Source organism: Chanodichthys erythropterus, chromosome 10 (assembly GCF_024489055.1).
Source record: "Chanodichthys erythropterus isolate Z2021 chromosome 10, ASM2448905v1, whole genome shotgun sequence".
Taxonomy (NCBI): domain Eukaryota; kingdom Metazoa; phylum Chordata; class Actinopteri; order Cypriniformes; family Xenocyprididae; genus Chanodichthys; species Chanodichthys erythropterus.
Genome location: NC_090230.1, coordinates 38,572,511 through 38,590,696, shown reverse-complemented (window position 1 = coordinate 38,590,696; position 18,186 = coordinate 38,572,511).

Sequence of the window (18,186 nt, the reverse complement as noted above, 5' to 3'; positions counted from 1 at the left end):
TACAAATAGCTTTGACACAAAACTTGAGGTATATATTTAAAGACTGCCGAAATCTACAGGAAAAAAAGTAAATGTATCACTTTAATTCACAGAAACAGCTGGACTCCAGGCAGAGAAACATGTATTTGCGGTTATTATTTTGTGTCAAGTTGTTGGATTTTGAGGTAAAATCATACCCTATATATTGAATTGTTATATATTGTGTTGACAACTCATCAATTAAATATTTACCATCTTAAAGGTGCCCTAGAATCAAAAATTGAATTTATCTTGGCATAGTCAAATAACAAGAGTTCAGTACATGGAAATGACATACAGTGAGTCTCAAACTCCATTGTTTCCTCCATCTTATATAAATCTCATTTGTTTAAAAGACCTCCGAAGAACAGGCGAATCTCAACATAACACCGACTGTTACGTAACAGTTGGGATCATTAATATGTATGACCCCAATATTTGCATATGCCAGCTCATGTTCAACGCATTAGACAAGGGCAGCCAGTATTAACGTCTGGATCTGTGCACAGCTGCATCATCAGACTAGGTAAGCAAGCAAGAACAATAGCGAAATAGCATGGCAGATGGAGCGATAGTAACTGACATAATCCATGATATCATGATATTTTTAGTGATATTTGTGAATTGTTTTGCAACATTTTGTCGGGGCTGAACGCAGCCCAGGTGTCGACACCATATATGTTGACACACAATTTGTTTGTCGCTGGAATCTTATCGCATCGCGTTAGGACACGGTGTGATACTGTACAATATTTTTTTATTTAAAAATGTAGTTTATTCCTGTTATGCAAAGCTGAATTTTCAACATCATTACTCCAGTCTTCAGTTTCACATGATCCTTCAGAAATCATTCTTATATGCTGATTTGGTGCTCAGTAACATTTATTATTATCAACAATGCTGGAGACAGTTATGCTGCTTAATACTTTTGTAGAAAGAAACTGTGATACAGTGTTCAGGATTCTTTGATGAATAAATCTGGAAGTTTGAGAAAGCCCTATTTAGACCTGTAACTAAATTTGGCCACATCCATCTGTCCCATCAGCTCTGACTCATAAATGGATGTCTCCGGGCCTGTCCAGCTGTCTAAACTCACTAAGTGGCCCTTGTCTCTGTCACGACCGCCTCGTCCTTGTCTCAACGAGATCTCTTGTCTTTGTGCTGCCACTACCAGCAGGTCTCCCATCTACTAAAGTGAGAATATCATGCTGCTTTCTGCTAAAACTCACCCGAAAACATTTCTGAATCTGTCAAGATTCCCAAGCAGCCTGCAGATGTTCAGGCTCATTTATAAACATGATGCTTATCAATAATTAGTCAACAGAAACATTCTTTTATTATTGATGCAGAAAGTCAATGACCTTCCTGGCTTTGGGTTGGTCCATGAGGGTTTGGCTTGGGCTTTCACTGCATAACTTTTCAGATCACTTGTAGCCTGTTTTAAGTCCAAATCATCATAGATCTTTTAGATAGACCATTTTTATTGGTTCAATATTTAAATATTGGATATATCAAAATGAAACAAACTCTGTGGGATTTTGTGCTTCATTGTTTTCCCAAACAGAGCATGAAGCAATATGTGCAACCCAGTCCATAAATATAACATCTATTGCTGCTAAAGGACTCAAATGACAAGAAATTATATTGCATTGTCACTAAAGACTTCAATGAAGTTTCCTTTATCTACATCACTCAAACCAAAATGCCAACAGAGAGCAGCACACATTCACATGAGTAATAATGGCATTCACTCAGAGCTCCTATTATTGGACTACATGTTATATCAGGATGAGATCACCAAACATGCAAAAAAAAGTTAATAGTTATGACCGACACAACCACCATAACTCCTCCAAAAACCATTTCTGATCAGCATTACACAGAGTTTACAGCCGCAAGTGCATGTTGGATACCCGGCAGCACGAATGCATGAATGCAAAGGGGTTAAGCATCTAAGGCCCTGTTTACACCTGGTATTAAGATGCGCTTTGGTCGATCGGATCACAAGTAGACAAGGGAGACACATTCCCAATTCGTCTTTTTTGTCTTCTTACAACCAATGATTTCTTCGAGGGGAGGGTCTATGGCCGGGTAAGTATATAGGCTTTTTCAGATCTTTCGATCTAATGGACAAAAATTAGCTTGCGCAATTTACATATGAAAGCACACAGCGATGATGGAAAAACATACGGAGAGCAGCAGCTTTCGTTTCTGCTCTGACAGCCACAAGACGACGGCGAACGCTGTGAGTGTGTGTTAGAAATCAGGAATGATGAGAGAACATTGTGCTTGGTTTGATTTTGTCTTCGATCCAAACTTGGGTCTTCAGCCGACAAAGTTTAAATCCTGTCTGGCTAGCACCCTTCCCATAATGTTTACGCATTAAATCAGCAGGCGGAGAGTAGGCATCTTTAGTGGCTGTTTGAATGCATTCAACCACATGAGCGTCTACACTACCAAAGCAATCCGGTTGAATGCGTTTACGACTACCTCTGGAAGTGGTTGAAATTGGACAAGCTCAAAATGTTTTAGACCCCTTTTACACCTGTGTTTAGTGTCGTCCACTTGAGATCGGATTGACGAAAACGCATCTTAATACCAGGTGTAAACAAGGCCTAAGGCCTTTTCACAGCTGGCTCCTTTGGAGGATTTGTTTCGAAATCTGCTGCGTTTTCTCCTTTAGTTTGGTTAGTTTAGGCATAAATGAACACAGCAATCGCGCTCGGATCCGCAACAAAGCAATCGATTGAAAACGAACTCTGAGGCGGTTCGGGTGAGGTGAGAAAGCAATCCAACCCAATAGACCAACAAACTAAGTGGTATCATAATTCATATATTGTAAAAAAAGCAGCAGTGAGTATGATTGTGAGGTTTTTGTGGTTAAAAAATCAGAGTAATTGCTCTTCTTCGTGCTTTGCGAGACTGCTGTCCAGACAAAGCCTTGATTCCCGCTGCAGTATATTAAATTTTAAATAGACCTATAATTAAATATAATTTATCAGTCAGAGCGGGAATGAAGGCTACATTCGTATAAGTGTTTGTGTGCGTCACAAAAGCGCAGGCCGAACTTGTCAATCCATTTTGATGGATGATGAGGAACATAAGCAGGTAAACTCAGACCAATAAGAGGACAGTTTTACACACATGTGATGTGCATAAAAACATTTTGGTATGCTTTGAAATGTTGCCTGGTGAAAGCGAACCAAACCAAGAAGAAACAGAAAATGAACAAAGAAAATGATCAACGGGGGTATAAATGCAACCCTCCATGGCAACAATCAGTACATTTACATGGATAACAATATTCCACTGAAGCTGCAAGCGGCGATGAAAGGGCCCTCGCACCCGGGCTTACCGCCTCCTGTTGGCCTTAGGAAAAGAGTGAACAGTGGACGACATGCATTTAACCGAGTAAATGCATAAATACAGGAGAATTATTGCAAAGTCATTTCAAAGTGCCCCAACAGTTGGTGCTTTGACTGTAACTTAATATTGCCAAATAGATGTCTTTAGGCCTGGACTCTTATCACACATGTGAAGTGTGGGGCAGATCAGACATTGTTTGTCTGAGTTACAACAGCTTCCTCTTTCATGGCGAAACATCAAACTTTGTCAGGCCACCATGGACACACCCTTCAACGAAAACTCAAGATCTTCAAAATTTAACATCGCTAAGGCCTTAAGATTAGACTGACCAAATATGATGTTGATCTGGTTAAATCTTTACGAGGAGTTAATCACAGTGTAAAACATGTCATTTCCTGTTGCCTGCAGGTGGCGCTATGATTGTAACTAAATATTGCCATGTAGATGTCTTCAGGCCAGGACTCTAATAAAACATGTGAAGTTTGGGGCAGATGTGACATTGTATACCCGAGTTAAAACAACTTCTTGTTTCATGGCGAAACATCAAACTTTGTCAGGCCTCCATGAACACACTCTTCAGTGAAAACTCTAGATCTTCACAATTTAATGTCAAAAATGCATTAAGATTAGACCAAAGCTCTAGGAGGAGCTTGTTAAAGTACAATGCCTGGAAATGGCAAAAAACTGCAAATATTTTGCTGAGAAAACTCAAAATATCTTTTTTGTAGGTATTGGGCTGTTACGTCTGTCTACCGAATTTCATATCTTTACGTGAAACGTAGTGTGAAGGGCGTTTAATTGAAATTTTGTAGGTGGCGCTATCGACACTTTTTGCCACACCTAATTCTGAAACCCATATCAGATGCAAATTTTCACCACTTCTGACATGTGTGCAGAGTTTTCGAGCATGTTTAGGCCCTCAAAAATACGATTCATTTCGGAGAAGAAGAAGAATTGACTGAGCAGTTACAACACCATCGGTGATCGGGCCCTAAATATTAAAGACAATACTTTGATTAAGAAACGTAAGAGTATTCCTATTTTAGTCGCATGATCGAAGTGCATCACAGACATTTACACACCTTAGTCACACTATTAACACTGTGTTTTTGACACATTTTGGAAAAGAGACAATGGTTATGATATTTTTTTAAAACTAACACATTAGTGGATTTCAGAGGAAAAAAATAAAATGACTTTTTAAAAACGATATGACCATTTTAAAAGCATTATTTTTCTGTGGCGTTTGGTTGGAGAGAGCGCTCACAGAAGGCACATGCAAACTTTCTTTCTCAATTGGCTCATTTTGGCTTTCATGGGGTCTATAATAACATTTTCTACCTCATGAATTTTGCTGAATACGAAATGAATATCTTCATAAATGAATATTAAGGCTTTAGCTGTGCTTAGCCGTTGGAGTATAATAGAAACTCACATTTTGCTTAAGCCGAACAATAACTCCCGGCAAATAATCCGTCGAGGTATAAAACCTAATGCCACACATATCTTTATTAGTTTCAGAAATATTTCCTCTGATCGATAGATAAAACTACATGGTTCTCATATATATGCTGTCAAATGTGCCTTATTAAAGTTTCATCTTTTTAGAGTTCACCAAAATAGCTGAACGGTATTAACTACAGATGTGGCGCAAGCAAGCCTATAGAATCATTCATCTAGACGAGATGACAGGTCAAATATATGATTCTGTCAGAGATAAAGATCATCCATCCTGCCACAAGCTCTCTATTACTGTACGGTCTAATAATATAATTCAAACCGCAAAGGGGGTTGATGAGATTCAATCTCAAATATATGAGAAAACAAACAGCCTGCCTTCATTAAAAGCTAAATATTGTTTTGATGCCATGTTTACTAATGCTTCCCATCCAGTTTTTCTTGAAATGACACTCAGTCAGCAAAAAATGCTAATCTGCTTTTCATTGATTGTGTTTGTATGATGCTTAAATATGCTCATAATAAAAATCCAATGACTTTCGCATCACATAATGTAGTTTATGAAAATATATACAGCATATGCTGCGAAAAACAATTACACATGAATGAACTGCTGTGTCTTTCTAATCAATACGTTATTAATCATGCCTATAGAAATCCCCAAAATAGTTCATATACATCTTCTCCTTCTTTTTCAGTCCTAAAACTCTCTCTGTTTCTCTCTGAGCTCAAGGTGAGATGGTCTCGGCAGGCCTGCAGTGCTGAGATTTGCATACGCAGGTGTCATAAGAGTGTTTTCACGAGAGGGTTTTCTGTCACAGCTCAGCGTGGTCCTGGTCCTGCGGTGCGCACTTAACGGCGCATATAAACTTGCAGGATGCTAACCGCACATTCTCGGAGGAAGTTCAAGCAGTGGAGGCCCGCCAGGAGCTCGTCTTTAGAGGCGTGTCCGACTCGGCATGAATATTCATTATGCGCTTTACAGTGGGATCAGCTGCGGCCGCGCCGTGTTTACGAGTGTTTCCCGCGGTAAAGGGTGCGTGGGAGGCGAGCAGACCTCGCGGCAACTCGGCTCTCGTTAGCAGTAATTAAGCGTCAGTCTGAAGCTCAGGCTTAATTGGCAATTAACGATATGTTTGATAAGGGTGAGTGTGTCAGGTCTATGTTTAGAATACATTAAGGTAAATAGGCACTCTGAGTGCACGACACCGTCCTCACGATAAAAACAAACTCTATGAAAGTACACAGAAGCAGATTGCTAGTGCGCTTGCTTTAGCATAGAGTGGGCATCAATAATTGGACACAACTCACGCAGCTGCAAAGCACACTGGGTAACATACAGCATTACTGTGTTTAAGGACATCGCAGACTTTCAGAGATCAGACATATAACATTAAGAAAAATGGTTTGAAACAGAAACCTGCTTAAAAAAAATACTATGTGAAACTACAAATCTTAAAGGTGCCTTCGAATTAAAAATTGAATTTATCTTGGCATAGTTAAATAACAAGAGTTCTGTACATGGAAATGACATACAGTGAGTCTCAAACTCCATTGTTTCCTCCTTCTTATATAAATCTCATTTGTTTAAAAGACCTCCGAAGAACAGGCGAATCTCAACATAACACCGACTGTACGCCCCCAATATTTGCATATGCCAGCCCATGTTCCCAACATTATGAAAGGTATTAGACAAGGGCAGCCAGTATTAACGTCTGGATCTGTGCACAGCTGAATCATCGGACTAGGTAAGCAAGCAAGAACAATAGCAAAAAATGGCAGATGGAGCAATAATAACTGACATGATCCATGATAACATGATATTTTTAGTGATATTTGTAAATTGTCTTTCTAAATGTTTCGTTAGCATGTTGCTAATGTACTGTTAAATGTGGTTAAAGTTACCATCGTTTCTTACTGTGTTCACGGAGACGAGAGCCGTCGTTATTTTAATTTTTAAACACTTGCAGTCTGTATAATTCATAAACACAACTTCATTCTTTATAAATCTCTCCAACAGTGTAGCATTAGCCGTTAGCCACGGAGCACAGCCTCACATTCATTCAGAATCAAATGTAAACAATATAACAGTATACAATACTCACATAATTCGACACATACATGACGAACACTTTGTAAAGATCCATTTGAGGGTTATATTAGCTGTGTAAACTTTGTTTATGCACTGTTCAAGGCAAGCGCGAGCTCCGTGGGCGTGGAGCATGAGAATTAAAGGGCCAGTAGCCCTGAATCGGCTCATTTATAATGATGCCCCAAAATAGGCAGTAAAAAAAATGAATTAAAAAAAATCTATGGGGTATTTTGAGCTGAAACTTCACAGACACATTCAGGGGACACCTTAGACTTATATTACATCTTTTTTAAAAAAAGTTCTAGGGCACCTTTAACACATCAAGAAACTGCAGTTGATTTTGCTTCTAGTTGGATTGGAAGGTCAAGTCAAGCTCATTGTGGTCATCTAGGTGGTCCTCGCATACAGAAAAAATGTTAAGTGCACAGTAAACATACTTCATAATCTCTTTCAAAAATAGCTGTATGTCATTGTGAACATACCCAGCGATGAGATCATTTCCCTCCTCGTGCAGGCGGAGGTAAGTGTTGGAGTAGATCTGCGATGGAGGGGGCCGTCTCGCGGTGAGCTAATTGACATGACATATTGACAGGCACTCTTCTGCGTCTGGGGACTCCGGCGCCTGCACAGCCTTCCACATCTCTAATAATCACTGATTAAAAAGCAGTTAAGAGCCTGTGAAGACCAAAATGTGCATTAACCAAACGACCTTCTGGGAGGGAAAAACAGCCGCGCCAGCGGAGAGAAGTGACGGCAGAAGTTCTCTGGGAAGACATCTCCCCTCTCCCAAACCACAGCACGGTTATCAAAAGATGAGATGTTTTTCGCTAATAACCTCTTTTTGCCCAGATTCACATTACATCTATTATATCTTTATTGAGTTGACACAGGTTTGTTTATGAGCGGATTCTTTGGCTAAGCAGCTTAGCCTTGCTGCCAAACGTCAGAAATAACCTTTGAGTTCTGGCTGATCTAATATAATTACATTGTTGCAGTTCATCCTTGACCCCATTCCAATGAAATAATTAAGGTCTCATAGCGGTTTAATTTGAAAAAGTTATGCTCTCTCCAAAGCTTTTACACTCACTGGGGCACGTGTTGTCAGAACGGTTAATATAACGGCTTCCGTTTAAATTCTAAATGCATTTTTCATTTTAAAAAAGTAATATGAACCTTTTTGTCCATTATTTTGGCAATTTCGGTGCCACTAGAACAGGAATGACACTAATTTAAGAAAATACATCCCTGTTGAAAAGATTAGCTTTGAGCAGCATGCTAGTTGATTCTTTCCTTTCCTTCCATCTCTTTTTTTTTTACATGATGCCATGCTGAACTTCCAAAGCAAGCTTCAGCTCATTCATTACTGTTATCAGCCTGAACGATTTCTCTCATCCCAATCAATAGTTTCCTCCGAGCAAACGCGACTGAGGAACACACACGGCAAGCTGCGAGAGCATCAATCATGCCATCCTGACTGCAGAAAGTTCAAAGCAGCCCTGAAGCTCCTCGCTCTCCCAACGATATAAACGCTTCATAAATTAGTTTAGCAACCCTGATGCTTATTCTGTTGAGTGAGATTTTATTGAGACCTCAAATGAATCCTCCTGTACTGGCATTACCTTGTTAATTCCTGCTTTTTAGGGATGTGCAAAACTACATATTTTTAATGTTGTGTCCAGCTTTATTGGGGTCCACAAAACCCCAATTCCAACACATTTCTTAGGGGGCGTTCAGTTCGCTTAGGAAATGTCTTAAAACCTAACACTTAAGGCAGAAGATGCCACAAAAATTTGTACACAGACCAACAACAAAAATATTGCAGGCCAAATAAAAAGAGCAACACTTTTGACAGATATTCAAAAAATGAACTTGATACTATGGTAAATATAAAAACGATCACATTTAGTGGCCGTTTACACAGCACTGTTTTAACTAAAAATGGAAAATTTTCGCATTTTAGCTGTTCATTTACACAACAATGCCGTTTTGGGGGCCTGAAAACGATATCGTGAACGTCCCCATGTGAACATCAATAACTCAAATTTGTGAAACGGTGATGTCATAAACATGCGTATTATGTGTTCAGTCTATAGCAGGGGTGGGCAATGTTGATCCTGATCCTAAACACTGTCCTGCAGAGTTTAGCTCCAACCCTAATAGAGTGCCCCAGGGATGACGCGTTTTTGTAGGCCAACCCGGAAGTTAGCGGCGCACGGGTTCCCTCGACTGAAAGCCTATGCATTTTTCCCATAGACTTTTGGAAAATCGCAGAAAATAAGCTCTGTGTTTAACAAAGGGTTATGACACTTACACGTTTTGTCTATCAAGATAATCTTCACAAGTTAACACAACATTTATAGATTTTGAAGCCTAAATAAAGTGGTCAGATATAAAAGGCTAACAGTAGGCTATAAACAGACTACAGCACACCATGTTCGCGGATCAACGTCGTCACCACCAAGCGTCCTCAAACTTTATTTAGAAAACAACTCTATTTAAAAACATCCTCACTGATTATGATCTGTGCTGTGTATGAATACTTATCCACGTTTTCATGAGAAATGCTGTCCAAATGTCCTGTTTGTCATGATGACGTCTAAAGTCCCCGCCAAAGGAAGTAGTCCCTTTTAGCAATTTGTTAGCAACCGCCGATTTGAAGACACAGTAAAAGTTTAAAAAATCACAAGTGGGTTATAACTGGTGTGTTTTATGTCATAGATCAAAATGTGAAAGTATTTAGAGGCTTTATTAACCACAGACCTTATTTCAGGCGATTTACTGTAGTAAAAACCCATTAAAAAAACCCATAGACTTTACAGCGTTGGAACCGGAAGTCCTAAAATGCTAACACGCTTCCGGGTTTTGCCTACAAAAACGCGTCATCCCTGGGGCACTCTATTAAACACACCTGAAGCTAATCAAGGTCTTCAGGATAACTAAAGTTACAGGCAGGTGAGTGTTTTTTTCAGGGTTGGAGCTAAACTCTGCAGGACAATGGTCCTCCAGGATCAACATTCCCCATATAGACTATAGTGTTTCTTTGCAAAGTGACATCGCCATCTACTGGCCTGGCAGCATAATATAGCGTTTTTAGTTGTTTTCGCAGATCCATGTGAAAGGATCATTTTGACAACGTTGTATGAAATCTGTACGAATTTTCCGTTTTTAGTATGGTGGTCGTGTAAATGTACCCTTAGGATATTTTCTTAGGGTACGTTTACACGACAATGATATGCTTAAAACAGAAAGGTTTTTCCTTGGAGTTTTCCACGTACAGAAAACACCATTGTCAAAACGATCCCCATTCATACGAATCCGTAAAAATGAAAAATGCCGTATTCTGCTGGCAGGCTATTAGATGGCAATGAAACACTATAGACTGAGCATGTAATACGCATGTGCCTGACGTCATCGTTTCCACAGATTCGCGTTTTTGTTGTTTAGACGGAGACTGTTTTCAAAAACTTGCACTTTGAAACCCATTGTCAAAAGTTTGCATTTTCAGGCCACCAAAACGCCATTGTCATGTACATGAATAGCCAAAACGCATAAAAAGTTTTCCATTTTTAGTTGAAAACGGTGTCGTGTAAATAGCCCCTTAAAATAGTATATCAAAGGTGTTAAATGTTTACATAAGTGCTGCTTTGATGGCTGTCGCATATTAAAATAATAAATATATCTACATAAACTAGCCAATCTCACTAATTAGCAAGGTTGTTGGATGTCTTGATTGTGCCCATTCTTATGGGTTTCCTTTTTTGTTCTTCAGGTCTGTGTAATCTCTTACACACACACACACACACACACACACACACAGAGTAGCTCCCGTGCAGCCATGTGTCCTCTATTCAACCTTCATACATAAACCACAGGAAACGCATTGAGCCGGGGAATGCCGTGGGAGTGCTGATATCTGAAATCAGCCTTTAAAGGAGCTTATTTTAATTCTTTATTTGAGGGAAGAAAATAGCAAGGGAGTTCTGCATGTTTGAATATGCAGCATCAGCAAAGCTCTCTGTCGCCCATTCTACACGCTCGCAAAGCCCCTTTTCATGCCTTAAAGAAGCAAACAAACAAATAAATAAATAAAACCCTTGATAAAATGACACAAGCTTTTTGTTGGAGCTGTCACCTCAGCTACATGTGCCAAAAACAATCAGCATTTCAGATGTCCAGAATGAAATCCCTGCAGTGGACAGCTGACCAAGCCAGATGAATCTTCACTTTTCTATTCTGTCTCTTTTCAAAAACACAGAATCTATCAAACGCGCCACAATGGCAGTGACAGCAATTTGCTAAGAAACATTCTGACAATGGGTTCCTTTTTCAGTGGCATTCAGAGATGTACGCACAATTTAATACCCACAAACAATCTGCACCGTGAATGGATCCACAGATATTTCTGCTTTTTTTTTTCCTTCTTTTATTATTATTATTATTATTATTATTGCCTGCCTCATTATTGTTCCTGAGCAATGGAAAGGCAGTCAATGGCCCATATCACTCAAAATATATTATCATACTGTGTCATCCTGTCCCATGGTGTGAGCTTAATTAATTCCAGCCTTGAAAAACAGTATTCCCCTGTTTGGTCAGAGGTGATTACGAAAGCGCCGATTTAATTGTCTGAAGACAACTCCTTGACTCTTGCATACACAAACACATTACCAGGAATACTGCAAATGTTGCAACAACTGCAAACTAAATGTTAGGTAATAAATGATTTTAAAAAAAGGTGTGGAAAAAGAAATGACAGTATATTTAATGGTAATAATAAATAAATATTTATACAAATACTTTTAAAATAATTAATAAATGTAAAAGTTATACATTTAAAAATCTTTTTATGAATTTAAATACAAATTGACACATACATTTTTTTTTTTTTTTTAATTTATGTGTGTTTGGGGAGTCATGTTGGCAGGTAAACCTGTTAATTCCATGTGGTACTAACATACCCCAACACTTATTTTTTAGCAATAATTTAAATATTTCATGCATGAATTATGTTAACAACAGTCAGGATTTTATTTTCCTATGTGTTTTTTTTAATTTTTTTATTGCTATTAGGTCATGAAAAACAAGATTAGATTTTTTTTTTTTTTTTTTTACATATTTTATAAGGAGATTTTCAGATGTCCACTGCAGTGGACTATATGCATTTGTTTTTAAATGAAAAGATACTGTATTAAACATACTACCGTATAACAGTAATACTGTGTGTATTTAACAAACCACACCAATTAATAAAATGCTATAAAATCATGTGAAAACTATAAATATAAATACAAAAAATAAAAAGTAAAAAATTTGAATAATGAGTAATGTGCATTACATGATTAGATTACTTTTTTGATGTAACAAGTAAAGTAACATTACAAGTAATGTGCTTTACGTGATCAGATTACTTTTCTGATGTGACAAGTAACGCATTACAAGTAATGTGCATTATGTAATTAGATTACTTTTTTGATCTAACGAGTAACGTAACATTACAAGTAATGTGCATTACATGATTAGATTACTTTTTTGATGTAACAAGTAACGCATTACAAGTAATGTGCCTTACGTAATTAGATTACTTTTTTGATGTGACAAGTAACGCATTACAAGTAATGTGCATTATGTAATTAGATTACTTTTTTGATCTAACAAGTAAAGTAACGCATTACAAGTAATGTGCGTTACGTAATTAGATTACTTTTTTGATGTAACAAGTAACATTACAAGTAATGTGCTTTACGTGAACAGATTACTTTTCTGATGTGACAAGTAACGCATTACAAGTAATGTGCTTTACATGAACAGATTATTTTTCTGATGTGACAAGTAATGTGCCTTACGTAATTAGATTACTTTTTTGATGTAACGAGTAAATTAACGCATTACAAGTAATGTGCTTTACGTGATCAGATTACTTTTTTGATGTGACAAGTAACGCATTACAAGTAATGTGCATTATGTAATTAGATTACTTTTTTGATGTAACGAGTAAAGTAACATTACAAGTAATGTGCTTTACATGAACAGATTACTTTTCTGATGTGACAAGTAACGCATTACAAGTAATGTGTATTACGTAATTAGATTACTTCTTTGATGTAACGAGTAAAGTAACGCATTACAAGTAATGTGCTTTACGTGAACAGATTACTTTTTGATGTAACAAGTAAAGTAACGCATTACAAGTAATGTGTATTACGTAATTAGATTACTTTTTTGATGTAACGAGTAAAGTAACGCATTACAAGTAATGTGCTTTACGTGAACAGATTACTTTTTTGATGTAACAAGTAAAGTAACGCATTACAAGTAATGTGTATTACGTAATTAGATTACTTTTTTGATGTAACGAGTAAAGTAACGCATTACAAGTAATGTGCTTTACGTGAACAGATTACTTTTTTGATGTAACAAGTAAAGTAACGCATTACAAGTAATGTGTATTACGTAATTAGATTACTTTTTTGATGTAACAAGTAAAGTAACGCATTACAAGTAATGTGTATTACATAATTAGATTACTTTTTTGATGTAACGAGTAAAGTAACATTACAAGTAATGTGCTTTACATGAACAGATTACTTTTCTGATGTGACAAGTAACGCATTACAAGTAATGTGCCTTGCGTAATTAGATTACTTCTTTGATGTAACGAGTAAAGTAACGCATTACAAGTAATGTGCATTACATAATCAGATTAATTTTTTGATGTAACTGCAAATTACAAGCATTATTTTAATTACATTTATTAATATGTATTATTTATTTTAATATTTATTATTAATATTTATTTATTTTACTACATTAATTAAATTACATTTATTTATAGCCAATAAAAAGTTACTGCAGATGAAGTATTTTCAAAAAGCAACAGTCACAAAATCTAAAATCAATAACTGGAAAATTTAACAATGATATGACTCATGTTACTTGATGTTACAACTTTTTTTTTCACCTGCAAGTGTCTCCTAGAATAGAAGGAATGGACGGATATTCTGGAGCAACTTGGCATTTCTGACTGGCCACCTTGGTTTGGTGAAAACAAAAATTCCGCATACAAAGAATTGCCACTTGGTGGCAGTGTATAGGATGATGCACTAGTGTTCACTGTAATGATTGATGTGCAACTATGCCATCAATAACTTTTTAATAACTGTCCACTGTAGTGACCTCTATGCATGAAAGGAAAATAAATAAACAAATTAGTGTTTTGAATAAGTGTCCTATATCTCTGTGATGTGCACACACACATGGTGACAGAGAGAAAGGTTAGAGATGAGCAGAAAGTCGATGACACTATGACACACGGCAGCTGTGGAAAGAACAAGATAATACAGCTGCACTGTAAATGACCGCCTTATGGGTTTATTCTCTCAGCTGTGAATGTTTAAAAACAGCCCAGTGTGACATACAGCAGCGTGTTTGTTAATGAAACACCTCTTTGAAAGGTCTAGACTAACACATTTCTACAGCCCATCACTCTTCCACTGTTCCCTGCTGGAAAACTAGGTCATACCAGATTAAGGTGGTCCAGCTGGGTTTGGAATCATGGTGGCTGATGGTCTGCTGCAGGTCCAATATGGTCTACCAACTTCAAAAACTGGTCCACCAGCTGGAAGAGTAGCTGATCTAGACCAGCTCCAAACCATCAGAAGCTTGTTTCAGTTGGATGTCCCAGCAGGGTTCACATCACCCATCACACCACAGGATAAGCTTTTAATACTTCACCGGTGTCTGGTTCTGGACCCTGATTTGGTTGGATCTCTCTCTCTCTTTAGGTTGGACCGAAGCCCAGGTCTCTTTTGTGTTTTTGGCTAAATGTCTAGAGTGTCCCTCCCCACGGCACTACCTGCATGCTTCAATAGACTGAAAAAGAGCATTTCTGATTTTTTTATTTATTTTTTTATTTCCTCTGCTTCAAGAGAAGGCAGAGTGCTGGTTTTCATTCAAACTAATGATCTGCAAAACAATAAAATATGAGGTGATCTACTTTTACTCTGCTGAGACATTCTTTCTCTCTGCAAAACATTGAATATGACACAGGGAACAGCAGTACTGTTATGTGATGTGCTTGGACTCCAAAATAGACACTGGATAATACACAGACAAAGAATATTATGTGAATGAATATTATAACACTACTTGTTGATTTTCCAATGTTTTAATTCAGTTTAGTTCATTTTTTTCCCATGATAGTTGATGGTATTTATTATCATCTTAACATAATTACAAATCAAAAAGACTATAGGTGCGTCCCAATTAACGTACTTATGCACTACGTTTTTAAGTATAAATAGTGCGAGTAGTGCGTTCACACTGAAAATTCCAAAAAGAAAAAGTGCACTTTAAATACCCGGATGATGCACTAAATTAACGGAAAAAACGAAGTGTGGAATGTTCGTGCACTCGACTGTCGCAGCTTTAATTATGTAGTGGAGGGGTAGGGAGGATCGGACTCCGTTATTAAATGACAAAATAACCTTATACAATTCACGCACTACATGGATGAGTGCATAGTGCACAAGTACATAGTGTATAAGTACATAGTGTATAAGTACATAGTGTATAGTGCGTCATTCGGGACGCAACCAATGTGAAGTTTGTTTATTTTATTATATTTCACAAATGAAGAAAGGATTGTCAACAACTCCGAATACAAACACAGTTCCCATTCAGTCAGTCACGTTCGACGTACGTCGGACAGACCGACGAATAGGAATAAGATTCCTATTCGTCGGTCTGTCCGACATACGTCTCCGTTCAGGGAACGAGGGTTACCTATGTAACCGAGACGTTTTTAACACTAAAGGAATAGTTCACCCATAAATAAAAAATCTGTCATTAATTACTAACCTTAATATTGTTCCAAACCCGTAAGACTTTCGTTCATCTTCTGAGCATAAAAAAGATGATATTTTTGATAAAATCTGAGAGCTTTTTGTCCCTCCATAGACAGCTATGCAACTGACACTTTGACGCTTCAAAATGTTCATAAAGAGATCGTAAAACTAATCCAGATGAATTGAGCGGCTTAGTCAAAATTTTCTGAAGAGGCATGATCGCTTTATATGATGAACAGATTTAATTGAGGCTTTTATTTAATATAAACAGTGATCAGCGAGCATAAACAGAAGCTCAACCGAACCTACTTGATGCGCGAGAACAAACTCAAACGTGCTGTGTAACACACGAGAATGAACCTCAGTGGTTCTCGCACGTTAAGCGAACACGCTTGAGCCTCTGTTAACCACAACTGATGTGTGAATAGAAGCCTAAATTCAATCTGTTCATCATTTAAAGCGATCGAGTCTCTTCAGAAAATTTGGACTAAACCAATTCATATGGATTAGTTTTACGATCTCTTTATGAACTTTTTGAAGCGTCAAAGTGTCAGTAACTGTCTATGGAGGGATAGAAATTTCTCAGATTTCATCAAAAAGATCTTCATTTGTGTTTTGAAAATAAATGAAAGTCTTACGGGTGTGGAACGACATGAGGGTGAATAATTAATGACAGAATTTTCATTTTTGGGTGAACTATCCCTTTAAAAATACCAATGAGAAAAAAGAAGACAACCATTCTTTTCTAATTATTTACATTATTAATGACCTTGATTTTTTTTTTTTTTTTTAATTAACAATTATGTACTAATGCTTAACCTAAAAAAAAATCAAATAAATAAATGCTATAGAAGTGCCAGGTGAAGTTGGCAAGGGTTTTTTAAATTCAAATAATTCAGCATCTTTTTCATGACTAAAAAGTCAAGAAACAGGTTTATCACAGTATTGAGAATGACTCAAATATGTAATTATTTCATGATGAGAGTAGATAAGGCAAGCAGCTGGCAATGTTTCATGCAGTGGGGTGTGGTTTAGCATGAGTGGAATACAACTGCTGGTTACCATAGTAATACATTTCATTTACTATGGGGAAAAGAGAGACTTCCTACATTCTATTTGTGTTCCAAAGGGGAAAAAAAATGCAATTTGTTTTAAGTGACCTGAGGGTGAGTAAATCATTGTTAGATAAACTTTTTTTGAGTGTTATTGCCCATCAAAAAGACACAGTGTCTTCCAACTTAAAGGGGGGGAAAGTGTTGCATCAGCTGTGCTGTGACTGCCAAACTGCCTTATCTCACTCTTCCCTTAAGATTAGTCCAATTTCATCAGCTGTTATTTTGTAGGCGCACGTGTGATGCAAGGAAAACAATCAGTACTTTTTTTTTACTCCTGGGCTTGATCCAAATGAGAGTATTTCTTTTCTCGTCTACATAATTAGTACAGTAGGCATGAATAGTGAGAAAGACCTGCGGTTGTGTGGTCTGAACCGCACACCCTGTGGCTCAGATGTTCTCCGTCATCTCTGAAAAGAAATCACACGAGTCAGCGAGGCAAGAAGAGCGAGGGCCTCTGAACGCTGTTCCTTCATGTAATAACACCGAAAGAGATCCCTTCTTTTCGCTGGACCGGCGGCTAAGAAGTGTAAAATCTCTCACTCTGCTGAATGTGATCTTGTCAAAGGGGGCATTAAATATTGATCAGGCGAGAAGATGGTCAATAAGTCAGGATTCAGATGTTCTGCTGGGAGCCCGGCAGCCAGAGTCAAACACTGGCAGAATTGTTATGGATCCCGACCGAGAGTGATGAAGGAAATGCTGCTGCCCGCCTGCTCTGAATATCACATACTGCTTTCAATTACATCATGTGCCATTGTCTGAAGGGGAACTGGTGTCATCTTGTTAAAATATCCTTTGCAGTTGTTGTTGATTTAATGGTTTTCTTAGTGTTCCTACAAATAAAAAAGAGCTTATACGGCTACTTACTGTAAAAACCTGCAGGAGTTCAAGCTCTCCAACAGGTAACACCAGCACATCCTTTACATCTCCAAACTAGTTTCATTTTAAACTTCCTGACACTCTCCGCTGATTGAGAAGTTTTCCGTTGTTTTCCAGACAGAGCTTGATAGCCGAGGGCAGAGGGGCAGGACTCACGTCATCCATCATTTCCACAGCAACTTGCCTTCTTAGGGACATCTGTGCAATCAGTGGACCATCAGCCCCGAGTCAGGCACGGCTGCCTCCGTCCAATCCTGCAAACGGTCATCAGGACAGAACAGCGGCACTGACAACCTCAGCCAGACGAAACGGGAAACAAGAAATGAGGATTTTTCTTACTCCTCATTGTCATTTTATTTATGTCACTGTCTCAAGCAGCGGGGCTCGTCTCGTTCCCGTCAATCTGATGGTCTTA